This window comes from Palaemon carinicauda, chromosome 33 (assembly GCF_036898095.1).
Source record: "Palaemon carinicauda isolate YSFRI2023 chromosome 33, ASM3689809v2, whole genome shotgun sequence".
Taxonomy (NCBI): Eukaryota; Metazoa; Arthropoda; class Malacostraca; order Decapoda; family Palaemonidae; genus Palaemon; species Palaemon carinicauda.
The window spans coordinates 76,919,588-76,934,587 of NC_090757.1; the positions used below are offsets into that span (position 1 = coordinate 76,919,588).

At 35.5% G+C, this 15,000-nt stretch overlaps 1 long non-coding RNA gene across 4 annotated transcripts in view; it reads left to right on the forward strand.

Moving 5' to 3' along the window:
- The window catches only part of LOC137626344 (uncharacterized), a 674,176-nt gene extending 661,248 nt beyond the window's left edge, over positions 1–12,928 (forward strand). For all 4 annotated transcript variants that reach the window (XR_011041019.1, XR_011041017.1, XR_011041016.1 and 1 more), the window contains exons 4-5: positions 10,085–10,356; positions 12,757–12,928. This is a non-coding gene — a long non-coding RNA (uncharacterized lncRNA). The remainder of the gene's footprint in view (positions 1–10,084; positions 10,357–12,756) is intronic.
- The last annotated feature ends 2,072 nt before the right edge of the window (positions 12,929–15,000 follow it).

Consider the following 15,000-nt stretch of genomic DNA (forward strand, 5'->3'; position numbering starts at 1 on the left):
GTGTGTGTGTGTGTGTGTGTCGCAGTCCCGGAGTGGGTTTGGAAACGAAACACATCGGTCTTTTCATAATTTATTCCTTGGTTGATGGTCACTGGAAAATTAACATACATAAGTATTCATAGTGACAATTCTGCAATTAATCAGAAAAAAGAAAACATATCTAAAGAAAATTATCATTTACATTCAAATCAACAATGTAATATAAAAACTCTATTGCTATAATTCCAGTAATTGTAATTCCTTTAGTATTCTATTTCCTTTATATTACACACATTTCAGGAACATTTCCAATAAAGACCTCTGGTATGATAACACTAGTCAGGTGAATCCCTTGGTTCCAATTTAGTCAGGTTCTGCTATACATCGAATCTTTAAGAAATATGCACTAAGCATTAATAGGCATCAAATGTCATGAGAGAATTCCACTAAATAGTTATTCGATCTGTGGCATGTCTTATCTAGCCTAACTCCTTACGACCTCTAGTTTCCTTCATTGAATTGTAAAGACCTCTGGATAATATCCTTTACTTACCGAACCGTTTGCTTCCCCACTGTAAAGACCGTCGGTCTCTGTCCCCTCGTGGACCGCTGGCAAGTTCCTGGGGGGGGGGGGGGGGGGGTTATAACAAGCACACAACCCCTCACAATATTGTCAAACGTGTCTATATTTCATCATATTAACAGCTCTATTGAGCTATTGTTATTTAAACAGCAACTCTGACAACCCTTTTTAGTCGATAAATCTCAGTACACTGTGATGCTTACCTTATAATTCCATCTTAAGGGCATCAATGTGGACTTTCCCAAGCACGTTCACTCTCTATGAGTACTCTTGTTTGAAAGACCCACCTTTCTCTAAATTCTCTCCCACGCACTTGACTTGACAGGGCGGCGGGAAAACGAACCGATGGTTCTTTTTTTTGTTTGTCACAAAGAGAAAGAAAACATATAAAGCGTCCCACATAATTATTGTCCCTGAAGGAAACTTGCTCATTTGTAATTTTCTTATGATTTGACAAAGCAGAAGCTTCTATTAGGTGACCCGAAATTTAATTACAAAATTTTGAATTTACCACGAAAATAGCTGTCTTGTGACTGCGCCAGGAACAGTTATTTAAAGTCGCGCAGGGAAAAGTGAAATTTCCCTGCGTTTACAATATATATATATATATATATATATATATATATATATATATATATATATATATATATATATATATATATATATATATATATATATATTTATATATACGTATATATATATATATATATATATATATATATATATATATATATATATAATATATATATATATATATATATATATATATGCAGATATATGTACAAACTAGACTGAAACATCTTTTTGTAAACGACATGTTACCTCAGATCTGTGGGCCTGTTGTAAACTTTGTCAGTTTTATAGAGCAGTTAATTCTTCATTATGCATCTGTTCCAGATAGATATCCTCTGCATCAGTTTATACAGAATTTTTTTTTTCTTTTTTTTTTATACATCTATCCAACTTTTAGTTATCAAATATCTCATTGCCTTCCTCCGTTCCAAGTGAGCAAAACCAGGCACATTTTCCATTTTCAGACACAGTAGCTAAAAACTTAATCAGATCTTTATGTTCATTTATCCCTCCATCCCTATACTTCTTTCTTGCTGAAGGCCCTGTTACACACTAGCCTGTATCATCAGTGTATGCAGAAAAAGGCTCGTACCCTGGCTTACTCTGATACATGCCAATGATAAGTTAACATGCTGGCATACTTCTGGATAGCGTATCATGAACTTACTACGAAGGTGTGTTTAACGAAAGACAGACTTATTGAAAGTATGTGTAATAAGTTAATAGCATCCTTGTATGTATAACTTATTCTTAGTGTATGGAAAACTGATACCATGAGTATTTCAACCGTATTGCTATGGGTATAAAAAGTCATCAGATTTCCTCATATTCATCATCTCAATACACGCTTTGAGAGATGGTTATTGCTCTGCTACAGTCTTCTTCTTCTTCTTCTTCTTCTTCTTCTTCTTCTCTTTTTTTTTTTTTTTTTGCAGGTTCCTCGGCCCTTACGGGCAAGCACGGGCTCTTCTACACCTGTAGGCCCTAGTACCATTCACGCAATCCCCACTTTTATACGTATCCTGTGGAAACATTCCTCTTACATTAGGTTGTCGTCAAGCATGTCTCTCTTAAGGTGCGTCCACACTGGCAACATTGTGTCTACCGACGTATCAACAATAAAGTTGGAAACCTTACAGTCAACATCGGTACACATATCGACAACAATGTATGAAACTTTGTCTGCTACAATGTCTGGCAACATATTGGCAACACGTGTCAACTTGAAGCCGTCCACACCTCACTCTAGAGACTTGTTATGTGTCTGTCCGGGTATCTCCAACGAATGCTAGATGCTATGTACCGTCGGCTGCTATGTACCGGCTCCTACGTACCACTTTGGCTTATATGTACCATTGTTGGGCTGCTATGTACTGGCTCTTAAGTACCACTACTTTGGCTTGTATGCACCAAACAAGGCTGCTATGTACCAGATACCAAGTAAGGAAATAAGAACACACAAGGAGATAAAACAAAACCATAAACATATTGAAATTGTATACATTTATTAAAAGTTGTGAAGCAATAAAATTCAGCAAGCTGCACATTGCTAATACAATGTTTGTTGTCATATTTCATCCAAACAACACAACCATAAACACTAAACCATACAATAATAATAAACATATTAAAATTGCATACAATTATTAAAAGTTGTCAAGCAATAGAATTCAGCATGCTACATTCTTGATACATTCTTATTTATCATGATCCATCAGTTCGGCACAGCGGTTTAGAAAGTCTGATGTTGATGTGAATTTATTCTCATATTTCATCCAGAGGTCATCAAGGGCAATTTGCTTTTTGACAGCATGCTTCCTTTGGTATCTGTGCATTTTCTTTTGTGTAACTAGTTTTACAATGACGGGAATTCTACTGGCTTCATCATGGAGAATACTAATTAAGAAGTACATGTTAATTTAATTGGTTTTTGCTACTCTGTTAATCGCATGGTGCCACCCTTCTACATCGTTGTTAGTCCGAATAGGGCGTTTGTAACAGCTCCAAGATTGTGGAGGATGCATCTCATTACTGATCCATATTTTATTATGGTAAGTAATGAGATCTTTTAATCGTTGATCAGGAAGTGGCTAGCTAGTGATATAGCGAAAAGCTGGCTCTATATGTGATGGAGGTAAGTTTAGCAGCGCCATTAACTGCTGAATGAATTGTCTTACAGCGAGTTGATTAACATAGGCATTTTGTAGACCTAGTGTTTTAACTCTTCGGTACACTGCTTGGGCCCAGTGAAACCAGCAGCCATGAATGGAAGCCTCTGGAAGGCACACAAACTGGTGTTGGTGTTAACTCAGTGATTTTTTTTAGGACAGCTACGTAGTCCTTTTTCTTTCTTCTTGACATTAGGACAAAGCACAATGGAACCTGTTTCAAAATTTCATCCTTCTTTATAAAACTGTGGACACTTAAAAGTTGAACAAAAGGGGTACGTACCAAGTTTTAGACTTGGACATATGTTGCAACATAATAGACGTTGCAAATATGAAATGCCGTTGCCCATTTTCAAATAGATCAACTTGAAGAAAGTCCTGGGGAACATTATCTCTGTTTAATTCAAAACTGGTATCTTCGGGGTGTTTTGGACGTTGTCCTTCTCTGGCGCGATTGGTGCATCTGACTAGTGTGTTTATATTTGGTAAGGGAACATCTGAATTTTCACAGCTTGAGAGTGCTTTCTTTACTATTTCCCCAGATGATGCAAATGGGCATTCCAAAGCTGACTTTTTAACGAAAGATCGTGTTCATGCTTTGAGTTTAGCACCAGGATCCCCAGGATGTGTGTTGGTGGTGTCCACTTTTGAAGTTCATTGTTCCTACTTGCTTTGAGCTACATAGCAGCCATGCATGGTACATAGCATCCAGATACATAGCAGCCATGCATGGTACATAGCAGCCAGGGATGGTACATAGAAGCTGGTGGTACATAACAGCCAACGGTACATAGACGCCTGTTCTCTCTCCAACCACATCGACTCGTCCACAACAGGGTTGCCAACATATCACCAATAAATCTCTACCAACATCTCGACAACAATGTTTCGTCAACAGTCTAACAACTTGTTACCTACAAAGTTGTACACAGTGTTGTCGACATGTTTTTTCACTAGTGTGGACGCACCTTTATACGCTATGCACACGTGGCCATACGTTACTCATACGTCGATATATGTCCAATTGAAATCAACATCGCTCCGCATACACTACCTGAACCCTGTCTATATGCACACTAGAGATAGCGACATATAACTTATATCGTGCTCAACAACAATTTGAAATCATGTGTTGAAAAGTTGGAAATTTTCTGAGATGTAAATATGTTTCTCATTTTTCATTTTAGCTAGAGTGTGGCATCGTCCTAAAAGAGATTTCATAAAAAAAAAACCTACAGTATGTCGGTGGATCAATTGCAAAATCTCACTGATGATGACACATGGCTGCTAAGTAGAGCTTTGTATGATGCCAAAAACATATAAAAGAACTTCCTGAATATAGCAATTCATCATTTGGTCTATTGCCTTTGACCCCCTACACATCAAAACTGATCTAGTGCGTGATGGACAGAGATCTACGGATACGGATTATGCTACATTCGCAGCGCACTTATGCTCTTATTGCAGCTTATTTCCTAGACTCTGATGGCAATGAAGAAGAAAAGGAAGAGCCTCGATAAAAAATAAAACAAAACAGAATTTGGGTAATTTCATTTATTATTCATGGGTTTGCTAAAATTTTAAGCACGTTCCTGAACATATTTTTATTTTTTTTAGCTTATGTCTTTCCAGGTGAGTTCAGAGTGATCTCTTACATTTCGGATTAATGCGTACAATTTCTGACTGATTACACAGTGATCTCATACATTTAGTATGATTACTCACGATTTCAGACTGACTACGTACCTGCCTGTGCGAGGCAGTCCAGTCTGCAGCAAAAAATTAAACGTCTGATATTTCCGAAATGGACTTCGGACAACTCGGAAGGGCTGGTACCACCACGCAATGCCATTAACAGGCTCGGTATCGAACTGAATAGGAAGCATCTGGGACTTCTACAGTTTGGATGGCTATGGACAGCCAAAATTTTCATGTCCGAGCCTATACGAGGTGTCACGAAATCCCATATTCCAAACAGCGTACACGCATAGATGAAGGTTCACCCACATTCATTCGTGCCTCTTCAAATGCATTTCTTCTCCTATACCTTAACACTTCCTTTCATACGTTTTGCTTGTTGAATTATTCCACTTTTCACACTCATATTCGGCTTACATTTATTATCACCCCATAGGTATATCTCCTAATTCTCAAGCTAAAACTGTCTTGCTATCATCATACTTAGCTTGATAATATTTCTCATATTTACGAAAAAGTCACAAACATCCATGCTAATTTGCTATGTCCCTACATTTGTCATCTTTCCAATTAGTCTCTTAAACGGAAATGTTATTTAAACTATTACTCTTAAATCCATATTAATAAATTGACTTTTTAACTAACATACACAAAATAAGAAATATGTTTATATACAGTATACAGACAGTTGCCAACACATGAGACTGAAACTTCCATTAATAGCACTTTGCCACAGTTCCTTGAACAGACGGTAACACTCTAGTCAATTCAACCGAGCAGTGGATACGATGGAATAACTGCCTAGTTGATTTTGATGCAAAAATGAAGTGACTGCCAGAATATTTACAAGATTGTTTTTTAGAGGCATGAAGAGGAAAAACCTGATGAGTGGGAGTTAGGAGTGTTAGTGAAAAGGCAATAAAAAAGGGACACCTGACTGATTGCAGTAATTGCAGACATCACACGTCAGTTGTCATGAAAATATATAGTATGCTTATTCTTAAGAGACTAGAGTAAAATGTTGATGAAAAGCTGAGAAATGAGCAAGTAGGATTTAGAAAAGGGAGAAGTTGTACTAACAACATTCTCATTTCGAGACATGTGATACAGCAATGTATAAAATATAGAAATCCACATTTGATGGCATTTGTGGACCATGAAAAAAACCCTGGACAGTATGCACTGGTCAATTTTGTGGAGAGTCCCGCATTATCAGGGAATTCCTCTTAAATATGTAAATTTGATTAGTCTGTTCATGAGTATAGCAAATGCAAAGTTAATTCTAATGGAGTCCTATTAAATGAATTTTCAGTGAACAGGGAGTACTCCAAGGGATTGTGTTGTCCTCCTCATTGATTTTGTAATGCGTAGAACAGTTGGAGAGTGTGAAGAAGGATTCAATTGGATTATATTTATAATGTTTGCTTACCAGAATGCATGAAATATCACACTAGGTTGGGCTCAAGATAAATTTAAGGAAGACAGATGATGAGAATGTAATATGCAATGATATATGAAATATCATTGGAAGGAGAAAGGATTAATAAGATAGAATCATTCAAGTGTTTAGGAACTATGATGTCTAGAATTGGAGTTTAAAGACAGATTGAAAAAATCTAATCAGATAATGGCTAGGTTAAGTAAAATTTGGAAATCAAATCGCCTGAAATTACATATAAAAATCAGACTATATGTCAGCTTAGTGAGATCGGTGTCATGGTATGACAATGAAACAATCTCCAATAGATTTAGTAGATTTGAGAACAAAGCCCTCAGAAGGATATTGGGAGTTAAATGGCAGGACAGAATTAGAAATGAAACAATAAAAGAGATTACTCGAGCTCCATATGTAAATGAGATGATGATGATGGTTAGGTGGAGATGGTTTAGGAAAGCTCTCCGCACTCCCCAGGATAAATTAGTTCACCAAACGTTTGACAGGGCTTCTCAAGGCACTAGTAGAGTTGAAAGACCCAGGCCTACATGTGTGAGGACTATGCAACGTGAAGTAGGAGATGATGAATTGAGAAGTATTGAATTAAAAGCTCAAGATAGAGACGGCTGGAGAAATCCAATCTGGTCACTTTGCGTCAATAGGCGTAGGAGGAGATGATGTTAATGGGAATTCTTTAGCGTTAATGATATGGTTTTGCTATGCCAGGATGATTGTATGCAATTTCTTTTATGAAGCAATGTTGGTGAGTTGTTAGCAGTGCATATCATGAAAATATTGAGTGAAGTGCCTATAGCCGAAATATAAACTCTCCCGTGATTGATTGAGATAACTCTCTCTCTCTCTCTCTCTCTCTCTCTCTCTCTCTCTCTCTCTCTCTCTCTCTACAATATCTTCGCTGAAATGCCCATCTCTCTCTCTCTCTCTCTCTCTCTCTCTCTCTCTCTCTCTCTCTCTCTCTCTCTCTCTCTCTCTCTACGTTGATTTTTTGTGAAATTTAGTGTAAGTATTAATTGTAAAATGAAATAATTAGAAGTATTTGAGATTTATAATAATTTTTCTCACCTTATTTTAAATGCTCAAATGTAGCACTCGGCTTGCATGTGCAAAACTTTTTCATTAAAACTTCTTGTTTTGCGTCATGTTGTGCGTCAATCAAATCAGTCGAATCAAATACGACTCCTGTTTTTTTTTTTTTTTTTTTTTTTTTTTTTTTTTTTTTTTTTAGCCTGGAAAGTTATTAAAACAAAGGCCTTTGACTCTAACAATGAAGGTTTGTTTCACTTTGTTAATTTCCGATTATAACGAGAGGCTTTCTTTATCATCTTTATCTAATAATAGGAATCCTACTTTGTGTCCTTGATAGAATATTAATTGGAAGAGTGTTCCGGGTAGAAAGTTTATGGCATTGATTGATATAAAGAAATTCCGCCCTCTGTCTCTCTATTCTATTTGACACCAAACCAACGCATAGAATTCCCAACTTAATCATTACATATTGGGGTTATACAAATTCCTGAGGCAAATATTTTTTCATGTAGTGCAGATTATAATTCCGAAACTTATTGCTGACCATAGACGATGAGTGGAATTGTATTAAAGGTAGGGTGCAGCGGGAGTCATTGATATTGCAAGGTACCTATTAGGTAATAGCAGAGAGGGGAGGTGAATGTGACTTTATTCAACAAGATAAATGGCATATATACAAGCAGTTGAGGGCAACAGTGGCACAAATATTCAATATGAAGCATGCAATGGCAAGTTTAAACAGGTTTTTTCTATTGTCAGTGTGGGAGAGAGCGAGAGATAAAAAATAGCAATATCATTACAGTTTATTATTATTGTTATTATTATTATTATTATTATTATTATTATTATTATTATTATTAGGTAGGCTACAACCCTAGTTGGAAAAGCAAGATGCTATAAGCCCAAGGGCTCCAACAGGGAAAAGTACCCCAGTGAGGAAAGGAAACAAGGAAAAATACAATATTTTAAGAACACCACCAAAATAAATATTGCCTATATAAACTATAAAAACTCTAACAAAACAAGAGGAAGAGAAGTAAGACAGAATAGAGTGTCTGAGTGTACCCTCAAGCAAGAGAACTCTAACCCAAGACATTGGAAGACCAGGGTACAGAGGCTATGACACTACCCAAGACTAGAGAACAGTGATTTGATTTTGGAGTGTTCTTCTCCTGGAAAAGCTGCTTACCATAGCTAAAGAGTCTCTTCTACCCTTACCAAGAGGAAAGTAGCCACAGAACAATTACAGTGCAGTAATTAACCCGTTGGATGGAGAGGAAATGTTTGGTAATGTCAGTGTTGTCAGATGTATGAGGACAGAGGAGAATTTGTAAGGGATAGGCCAGACTATTCGGTGTATGTGTAGGCAAGGGAAAAATGAACCGTAACCATGTGCGTTTATTAAACACGTGCGGTACAAATTAATGGCAGTTTTGCTGTTTGGTTTGATATCTTTGCTGGAATTATTTTCTAATCTTTTCAGTAACTTTTTGATCAGCGTTTGATGATGAAATAAATTATATAGATTACTGTTGTATATCTTTTATAAGTAATTATGTTTGTGCGATTTATTATTTGTGAAGAGTGAAATTAAGCTGGTTTAATTCTAAAACCAAAGTTATAAACTTGTTATGAGATCTCGATTTACTTAGTAAAAGATGACATTGATTATGGCAGAACAATTTTAACGCCCCGATAGGAAGAAATGGCTTCCCTCTTTACCTCGAGTTCTTTTTTTTTTTTTTTTTTTTTTTTTTTTTTTTTTTTTTTATCTTGGCTCAGATCTTCCCTATTTTATGATTTGATATGAATTTTCTTTTCATGATAATAATCGTTATTTATGTTGGTTGTTATCTCGTCTTCAATCCTTTTCCCTTAATTTAATGGTAGATAGTTCATACCAAGCTATTTCCTGTAATTTATGTTATGCCTGTTATTTCATGTCACTGATTAGCCCTTGTTCATTTGATATTTTCCTTGTATTGTTTCTTTGTAAAACTTCTAATTTCGCAAAAATTAAGATTTGCTGTCTTTCATGTGGCATTTTGTTAATGAGTAAAAAATTTTCTTTGACTGCTCTTCGCATTGGATACTTCTGTTCTAAGCTGTTATATCGTTTTGTATAGGAATATTTTGGCGTCTTTTGTGAAATTATTATTATTTTCTTATTTGTATTATACATGCAGTACGTTAAATTTAATGGAGTTTTATAAAGAGTAATAATCCTTTCATTTTCCATAGATTAGGCATTTCGAAAAATTAGTATTGCATGTGATAGCAAAAGTTTTCTATGACAATATTTATAATAAATATTTTGTGGTTTTGAAGATATAATTAACATTATATTTTTTGTCGGTTTTGGAAATTTATCTTCAGCTTCACGTTCTAATCATTTGCTTACACGTGATTTTTATTTGTCATGAAAGTAAGTTAGTGTAGGAAAAGAGATATATAAAGAAAGTTATCAGTGTGTCAAGGTATTCATTATAGTATTGTATAATGGGATTAGAACTCATTATTTGCCCCATTTTCAATTCTTTCTCTCATATTTTCGCTTCTGATGGAACGTCATTTTCATCTTAGATTCTTCTTTCCTCACAGGTCGGAGAATTGGAAGCCAAAGCTGCCAACATGAGGACGGTTCTTTCGAAATTAGTGGACGCCGACAAGGACGTCGACACTGAGGTGAACGACGTCCTATCGGGAGTGAATCTGGTCATCAACGGAGGCAAAGATTCTCCACTCACAGGGAATCTGGGGAATTGTGACTCCCCTCCTCCACTCCCATCGCTCATTTTCGATTCCCAGTTAAATAATATACCTTCTACTTTATTGGGCAGTGACCCTATTATTAACCAGTCACAGTTTCATAGGTAAGAACGATATATGTGGTTCATTTAGTTTTATGCAAATTAATGTAACAAACACATCATCACCATCATCATCTCCTCCTACACCTATTGACGCAAAGGATCTCGATTAGATTTCGCCAGTCGTCTCTATAGTGAGCTTCTAAACTTCAGGCGATTTGATTTCTAAAGTTTACTTAACCTATTCATTGTCTCATCTGACTTTTTTCAATCTTTCATTAAACTCAAATTCTAAAGATCCTGTATTAGAGATCATAGTTCCTAGATATTTAAATGATTCCACCTCAATCCTCTCTTCTTCCAATAATATTTCATCTTCCATTGTATATTCCGTTCTCAGCATCTCTGTCTTTCTTTTATTTATCTTGAGCCTAACCTCATGTGATATTTCATGCATTCTGGTAAGCAAGCTTTGGATTTCTGTGGTGTTCTGCTAATAAGGACCGCGTCATCAGCATAATCTAGGTCAGCTAATTACTTGTTACCAATCCAGTCCAATCCTTCTCCACCATCTCCAACTGTTCTATGTATTACAAAATCCATAAGGAGGATAAACAACATAGGTGACAAAACTCTCCCGTGGAGTGCTCCACTGTTCACTGGGAATTCTTTTGAAAGGACTCCACTAACATTAACTTTACACTTTTTCTGCTCATGAAGAGGCTTGGTCAAATTTACATATTTAAGAGAAGCTCCAAAGTAACGCAGGAATCTCCACAAAAATGGCTTGTATACACTATCAAAAGCTTTTTCGTAGTTCACAAATGCCATCAAAAGTGGATTTCTATATTCTACACATTTGTGGTGCCACATGTCATAAAATGAAAATTTGGTCAGTACAACTACCTTCTCTAAATCCTGCTTGTTCATCTCCCGGCTTTCATCAGTCTTTCTCTCTAGTCTCTTTAGAATGAGCATACTATTGATGTGCCCATAAAGGACTTCAGTGTGTTTGGAGTCGAATCTACCATTAAAAAACTAAGATTATTTTGTAGAATGTGGGATGAAGAGGCAACACCTGAATATATATATATATATATATATATATATATATATATATATATATATATATATATATATATATATATATATATATATTATATATATATATATATAGATATATATATATATATATATATATATATATATATATATATATATATATATATATATGTATGTATGTGTGTGTATATATATATATATATATATATATATATATATATATATATATATATATATATATATATATATATATATGTGTATATATATATATATATATATATATATATATATATATATATATATATATATATATACACGCACAGTAGTTTGCATAAGTAAAATGCTTTTCATGAAGTAACAAGTGTTTTAGTGGCTTCTAAGGCATGCTGAAATAACATTGCTTACCTTTAGTTATCATTATCATTATCAATTATTTTAAAGGTTGATTTTGACCATTTATCTTTAATTTTTCAGCTTGCTTTTAATGGTGTTATGATGTTTCCATAGCTTTAAAAGATTTGGAGGTATTAGGTTGGCCAGGGCACCAGCCGCCCGTTGAGATACTACTGCTAGAGAGTTATAGTGTCCCTTGACTGGCCAGACAGTACTACATTTAATCCTTCTCTCTGGTTACGGTTCTTTCCCTTTGCCTACACATACACCGAATAGTCTGGCCTATTCTTTACATATTATCCTCTGTCCTCATACAACTGACAACACTGTGATTATCAGACAATTCTTCTTCACCAAAGGGGTTAACTACTGCACTGTAATGGTTCAGGTGCTACTCTACTCTTGGTAAGGGTAGAAGAAACTCTCTAGCTATGGTAAGCAGCTCTTCAAGGAGTAGGACACTCCAAAATCAAACCATTGTTCTCTAGTCTTGGGTAGTGTCATAGCATCTGTACCATGGTCTTCCACTGTCGTAGGTTAGAGTTCCCTTGCTTGAGGGTCCACTCGGGCACACTATTCTATCTAATTTCTCTTCCTCTTGCTTTGTTAAAGTATTCATAGTTTATTTAGGAAATATGTATTTTAATGTTACTGCTCTTGAAATATTTTATTTTTCCATGTTTCCTTTCCTCACTGGGCTATTTTCCCTGTTGGGGCCCCTGATCTTATAGCATCCTGCTTTTCCAACTAGGGTTGTAGCTTAGCAATTAATAATAATGATAATAATAATAATAATAATAATAATGAGATATGTGTTGTGAAGCGGATAAATAATAAAATTAGGTGAGGTATATTGGCAGATATAGTCTAGCTATTCGCTCTGATATGGTGGTAGATCAATACATTTTTCATTTCGGTATTTAGAATCTCTCTCTCTCTCTCTCTCTCTCTCTCTCTCTCTCTCTCTCTCTCTCTCTCTCTCTCTCTCACAAAATCACGTAATTACAGGACTGGTTCCCCACACCCACTTCACGGCTCGGCCATCTTATCGGGGGTAGTCCTGAATGACAATTTCCCTGATCTCAACGACAACCATCCCACACCTTCTGGAAGGAACTCCTCCGTCAGCATCAACGAGTTCATAGATAACGTCGAGTACGCAGACTTCAATTCCAACACGGGTGAGTACTCAGATGCCTTTCTAGCCCTCTTACTAAACTGGCCAAGTGAAATCAATCAACTTGACCTAGTTTTATTTTGTTTTTATGTGATGCCTTATATAATATCTGTTTTCTTGTATAATATATTCATGACATGAATATAAAATGTTACTCGGCCGTCTCGAAGATTAGGTGTTTATACTTAGATTTTAATAAACATTTTTTTTAATAATTAGAATATTTTTAAAGAGAAAATATCTTTAAAATCGCTGGTATTATTGTACTGTATTACAGGGTAATGTAACCTAGAGTAAAAAATATTTTTTTCAAAACTTAACCGAATAATACGCTTAACAAGTTAGAAAACTGCCTAAACGTTTTTAGGGTTGTATGTATGATGACGCCCAGCATTATACGCCATTAATTTTCAACCCAAGATTAACCATTAAGAATGTCCATGTCCTGTGGATTTAAATCTTCTGGGAAGGGATTAAATTTCATTTCATGATAAAATACCTATGATTTTACTCATGAAGGACAATATCATAGCTTACCATTGAACTAAAAGAGAAAACGATTTACACATTTTTACTCTTTTTAGAAAACGAATTTTCTTTTTGATGGGAGACCCAAGTATTTTATTGTTATCCTCGTAATGTAAGTAGAATCTTTTTTTATCATCACAGTGAGAAATTTATAAGCAACTGGATATGAATAATTATTCAAGTAATCTGTTTGTAGCCATTGCTTCAAGGACCCAATGAAAGTCCACGGAAATGTGTAATGAATGATCATTTTCATTATATTGAAACTTCCTTAACTTCTATAGTTGAAGTACACTTATTTAGTAAAGTCAGCCCAACATCTTTAAAATTGATGTTTCGTAAACACAATACCATGTATAAGATATATTAGTAGAGTTCGCTCTCATATTGCTTAAAGGAAAACTGAAGCTGTTGGGGTAGAAATGTGGGTAATTGAAAAGGCTACTGATCTTTAACCGCACCTCTTTGAGTGGCGTATCGACTTACAGAATATTCATCGTTAAGAGTATTATTTTATGGGTGATCCTTTTTGGGAATATATAACAGTACAATATATCATGTGCGCAATGTGGCCCTTAAAGTTGGGCACATTGTTTGGTCAAGTTATATCAATTGTAATACAAATTTGGAGTGACAAAGCGAATAACGATAGTATTGTACAGCATTGAAAAACTTCGGTGACCTGACAGATACTGCATGAGTGGCATTGAATTCTACGGCCAACTGTGGTCCTTCATAATGGAAATCATCTACCTCATTTTAGATTAAAACATTTAATTGCATTTGCGATACTTCTCTGAATAAGAAAAATCGCTTGGTTCAAAAAGTGTTAGGGGATGAGATCCTCCCTTTTAAACATCCCGCGCTTTAAATGTTCATTGTTATGAAATGCAATATCCTCATAATTTTTCATATGATTAACAACCATAGCATACTGGTAGGGAACTTGTTCAGACTTGCCGTCTTCCAGCCCCAGGCCAGCCAATCTCATCTTTGGTCACATCTAAAGAATGTAAGTGTAACATTACTAGAATCACGGCTTTCGGTCTCGACCCTCTTATATATTACTTACATTCTACCATTATGAGAGAGGAACGGGTCATATAAAACGGTATTTGAAGATTGACAGGATTTGGCCCTGCAATAAGAAAGAGTGAGGAGGAGCAATTTGGATAAAAGTAATTGGATTTGAAAGTAACTGGATTTGACCGATAGTTAGGGAAGAGAACCATTGGTTGGAAATCCCAAAGAAGACTTGATTTCAAGCAGAAATTGCTGGTGACAGAACTGACGTATAAAATGTTTATGATAGTGATTATGATGTGGACGGAAACGTGTATAGCGAATAAAGCTGTGTTCCTCCTCTTGGGATATTTATTCTGTATTATATTCACGCCAGTTCGTTTTATTACAATAACCATTTCAGCCGAGTAATTCCTGAATTGGAATTTAGCTATGTCAGCTAAATTTGATTACTGTGCTTCAACAAATACTCAAGAGAATGTGATAAAAGACTATTTCGGAGTCGCTCTCCAGAGCAAGGAACA